At 54.2% G+C, this 5,167-nt stretch overlaps 1 long non-coding RNA gene across 1 annotated transcript; it reads left to right on the top strand.

Annotated features, from left to right (window-relative positions):
* Window positions 1-2,257: 2,257 nt before the first annotated feature.
* Window positions 2,258-4,326, top strand: LOC111730708. The gene is made up of 2 exons (XR_002776792.1): window positions 2,258-3,543; window positions 3,969-4,326. It is a non-coding gene; the product is annotated as an uncharacterized LOC111730708 (long non-coding RNA).
* Window positions 4,327-5,167: the final 841 nt, after the last annotated feature.

Raw genomic sequence — 5,167 nt, 5'->3', positions numbered from 1 at the left:
GTGGATGGGCCTCAGGCCTGGCGCTGCGGGCGAGGTACGAACCCAAGGGGACACGCACCCGGCGTCGGGCTAAGTAAGACGCAGGGACTGCGCCCGGCCACCCTCGGGGACACGAAGGGGGCTCTGGGAGGAGGGGGGTGCCCCTCCCGGAAGCCACCTGTAGCCACCTTTGGGCAGTCAGTAACCAGAGCAGCGTGCGACTCTGCTCAGGTGGCCGCGAGCACAGAGTTAACTGCTGGCAGGAGGCGAAGCGCCACTACGGGAAGGAGGGACAGACGCTCACGCCCCAGAGCCAGCCAGGGCAGCCAGGCCGGCCTGCGGTCCCGACGCCCGGGCCAGGGCCGCTGCCCGCCGCGGCTTTCTGGGGCGCAGGAAGCGAACGCACAGACCACGTGCGCCTGCGCCTCGGAGCTTTTCTGCCGAGAAGGCGTCTGAAGCCCAATTCGCAGTTTGTTTTTAACACCGTCGCCGGTGAACAGCGTAAGACGGTGCTGCTCGCTGCACATTAAACCCTAAGGTCGCGGCCAGGGGACACAGTGGTTGCCGCTCCCGAGGACGGGCTCCCCGAGGGGGACCCCGCATGTGTACGGGCGCCCGCGGGGCTCCATGCACAGAGCGGGATAACGCACACAGCTCCTCCACGCGAGGAACCTCCTGGTCGGTGGAGCTGGGGGGTGCCGAGCTGTGACGCTCCCACGGCCGCGGGCACCCCTCGGCCCACTGGGCCTCCTGCGGCCTGCGCTCCGCTCCAGCGCCTCGGGCGGGGACGAGCCGGCGCCCCTCCCAGCTGCCCGTGCGCAGCGCGAGGCCTGGGGCCCCCCCGGAGCAGCCTCTGTGCATCCAGAGCCGCTTTTACTCCCAGTCTGTCCCACCGCGGTCTGAGCTCGACCCCAGCGCCAGGTCGGTGGAGGCGGGTACCGGGGCTGAGGCGCAGGCCCGGCTGCCGCGGTGCCGCGCCGCTGACCGTGGGGTCACAGGTCCTCCCCGCAAACACCCTTTCGCAAACACTTCTGTTTTCTTCTAAGAACTATGTGTCGTCAGCATAAGCTGGCGGCGGAAACCACATCCCTTTAACGTTTTGTTTTTTCCCTTTCATTGCAGCAGGAAGCTTTTGTAAACCACCGGAACACGAGTTTTAAAGCTTTCCCCGTGTCTTGGTTCACTTACCACAAAAAGAAAATCTTCAAAACATTTTAGAAAAAAGGCGACTTATCTATGAAGAAAGAATTTAAAAAATGAAACAACTATAAAGAAACCGCGTTGGAAGGATGGGAAGAGGCTAACAGCAGAAGAAATGTGAAGATTCACCGGGAAAGCAAAGCAGAAAATAGATACCAACAAGCAGATGGCAAGGACAAAGAAGCGAACGCTAAGATGCTTTTTTGAGCTGGAATAAAGTGCAAACTGGACACTGTGAAAAGAAGTGAAAGCAAGAAAAGAGAGAAGGATGTCAGAAAAGTCTTTAGGAAAAAAAGTCATCGAAATAATGTTAACCTGTAAATACCCTGCAGTTTAATTTTGTCTAAATTTTCTGTTTTTAAATACAGGGCATCACAGTCGAGGTCTGACTGGACTTATTTTGCTGCGTCGTTTGACAGCTCTGCTGAACATCTGAGCCAGTCCCTGATCAGAAACTCTCGGTGAAGAGAAAGCGGCTGGAAATGGGACCAGCGGGAACACACAGAACCCGGGTAAGAGCAGCGCGGGGCAAGTCCCCACAGCGCGGGGCGGGCGCGGGCGGGCTGCGTGGGAGCCCGCATCCCTGCAGTTCCTCTGGGTTCGGACTCGGACTCCGGAGCCTGGTGGGGTGCAGCCTTCGCCCAGTTTTCTTGGTCTCGTCCGTCTGAGTCAAGGCCAAACCCAGGGCACAGGAAGGACTGTAATTAGTGTTTGCCGAGTCAACGAGTGAGGGACCCTGCAACGTCACAGCCTTTATCTAATGGGGACGAGCGTCAGCTCAGACACTACTAAGACGCCCCTCATTATCGGAATGCATCCTGAACGGAAAGCGGGCCATACTCAGGGTAACGAGATGACACGTGCCCAGGCCAGCTCGTCACAGACTCCTGACACGTGACCTAGGATCCACAGTCACACTCAGGCAAATACGGCCCCGGAGTTCCTGCTGTGCTGTCACCTCGCGGGTGGCCCACAACCCGTGCCCCGTGTCATCAGGGGCATGCGCCTCGCCCGTGCGCAGTGTGCAGTGTGCAGTCCCACACGGAGTGCACGTGCTAGGTGCCTGGTGAATGATTCCTGGACGAGCTCTGAGAGGGACCAGCAGAGGCCTGACCGGAAGCCCTGACACCCACACAGCCATCACTGTGAGTCGTGGCCGTGGCAGCCCGGCCAGCGAAGGTGCCACGGGCTGACAAACTCCCTAGTGGGCCCTGCACACCAAGACCAAGCCCGAGGGTGCAGGTCCCCACCCCGAGATAGAACCGGAGACGGGGAGGGTGTGGGGTGCTGAGAAGGGGAAATGCATGAACTCGAGGAAGTGGGTGATCAGGAAACAAAGCTGAGCGGTGAAGGGAAGTCGGCTGAGGTGGACACAGGACTGGGCGCGTGAGCACACAGCAGACTCGCCCGGTGAGAATTCCCTCACCCACCAGGGAGACAGCGCGACCCGCTCCCCGCCCTGCCCCGGTTTATATGCAGAAAACGCCGGATGAAACACGGACTATGAGCTGCATCTGGCTAAGCTGGAACAGAAGGACCATTTCAGAGTAAGGAACCAAAAGAAAACAGAACTACCGGGCCGAGCGCGAGCTGAAGCCGCGTGGTCCTGGGTGGTGTGCTGTGGGCTGCTGGACCCCTCCAGGCGGTGGGAGTTGGTGCTGAGCTCCGTGAACGCTGGAGCCGCGAAGGAGCTGTCCAGCCCGCGAGCTCGGAGTCGGGCCCCTGCCCATCAGCACCGTGCTGGGGCACCATAGGGCGCCAGGCCACGGCCCTGGGCTGCAGTAAATGGCACCGTGGGGAACGCGAACCGCACGCCTGATGGGACGGAAACACGGGCCACCACACGGGGGCGGGAGTGGGGGATGGGGGACACCGTCCCATCATCTCAGGCCTTCCCCACCCATGGCTGGCCTGGGCAGGGAGACGACCCTCTGTGTAGCTAGTGAATCAAGATCGAACTTTACATTTCTCCGCAAAGGGCTTGGAAGCTGAGTTTTAACACTCCTGAGACCCCGTGGCATCCAAAAGCAAAGTCCAGGAGAGAGCTACCTTGTGAGGAGATCAGCAAACCGCGGTTTATTGGCTTAATCCACCGAGTTTTTTTGTAAATTGAGGTATAATTAACATATAACACTATATTGGTTTCAGGTGTATGACATAATGATTCGATATTTGTACAAATTGCAAAATGATCGCCACGATAATTCTGGTTAACATCTGCCCTCTGTTTTTGTAAATGAAGTTTTATCGGAACGTAGCCAAGCTCATGGGTTTGTTTTACCTACCACAGAAACGGCACGGCCTGCAAACCCCAGACCTGCTTCTACGTGGCCCTTTGCAGAGTCCTCTATGAGCCACACCGTGGTCAGTGAGGACAATGACTTCTTTTTGTATTATTACCTGAAATCTGAGTTAAGCATTATCTCAATTCCCCTGAACTAAATCTAAATTACTGAGTAGTTAGAGATAAAATAATGCATCGGATTTAAAGACTTTTGTCACATTGTTTATTCATTCTTTCAGCCTGAATGGGTCTGGTCATTTTATTTACTATGTGGGAATTTTGGTGTGCGATGTATTTATGCATTAAAGAAAAACGTTAGTGTATTTGGGAGGTGGGAGGATTGAAAAAATTTAAATGATGGTGAGTCTCTTGCAGTACCTTCCGACATTTTATGGGTGTCCTTTTTAAATGCACTGTAAACATGGATAAGTGAGGAAGCAGGAAGTGAGAAAACGGAATTTCTTTGAAAAATTCTACCATTCATTCTTTTACTCTTCCCAAACAGTCTTTTCCCACAGCCTGGATTCATGAGTTTCTACACTATCTACTGATACTGTCTATCTCCACCTCAAAGCATGGACTGGTAACTGTAACTGTAATTAGCAATTGTCCAGATAATGTGTTGCTCAGTCAAAAAAAAAAGTGAAAAAAGAAGAGTGATTTTGACTTGCTGTTCACTTACGTCCTTGAATTCATAAGACGCTGCCATAATTACTTGGCAAATACACAAAGTGAACCACATCTGCTGGCTTTGAGCTGGCACAGCTGAAGTTCCTTAGCTTCTGTGCTAAACTTCTTATATGGCTATGATTTTTAGTTGCCTATTATGTCTGTATTTATGCAAATTACAGTGTTATTTATAAGTCAGCAAACAATCATTTCTAAGAAAACATCTGCACTGCTGTCTGATGACTCGACACCTGCAGAGTCATCCTGCTCCAAATGGAGCCATCCAGGGTTTGAATCAAACCGTGGCTCATGACAAATGTCAACCATTTGTGTGTGTATTGATCTCGGTCTTTGAGACATTTATTTATGAGTGATTGGTCTTAGATGTGCCTTTTATTTCTAAACGTTTTTAGGTCCTCCAAATATAACAATCTGACGGGATGAGAACGAAAGAAAGATGTAGATTTTAATTCTGGACTTCCAGTCACTTACCAGTTACGGGGCCTTGTGACTACGTGAGGGCTTCCCAGCTCCTCTTCCCGCTCCGTGGAGTGGGGGTCACAGCTCGTCTCTCAAGGGGATGTCTTGAGGATTAAATGAGAAAGTGCACGTGAGCACCGTGCACACTGCCCGATACCGAGCTCTGCGAGAGCAGGGTTCCCTCTCCACCTCCACTTCCCTGCCTCCCAGCAAAGCACGGCCACCCACCCTCCCCTCAGCCCGAAAGGCCAAGAAAAACACTGCGGGGCCTTGGGGACAGCAGGAGGCTGGCTGAGGAGGTTCTAAGCCGAGCCTGGGTCTACCGGAACCGTTACTGAAACTCATGATGGTTTCTGCAAACCAAGAGGAGAAGAAAGACGAGGAGGCAGCCGCATCGTTCCAGCCCCTGGACGCCTTTCAGGTAGAGGGCGGAGCTGCGAATAAGTCACTTCCAGACCAGCAGCAGAGACCAGCAGCTGCAGACGCAGCGCACACGGCGGTGCGCCGCGTGTCTGAGGATCCGTCAGAGATGAGGACAGTTGAGGGACTGCCCCG

Source organism: Pteropus vampyrus, unplaced genomic scaffold (genome assembly GCF_000151845.1).
Source record: "Pteropus vampyrus isolate Shadow unplaced genomic scaffold, Pvam_2.0 Scaffold330, whole genome shotgun sequence".
Lineage (NCBI taxonomy): Eukaryota > Metazoa > Chordata > Mammalia > Chiroptera > Pteropodidae > Pteropus > Pteropus vampyrus.
The sequence above is the reverse complement of the archived record's forward strand: the minus strand, read 5'-3'. Positions and strand labels throughout refer to the sequence as shown.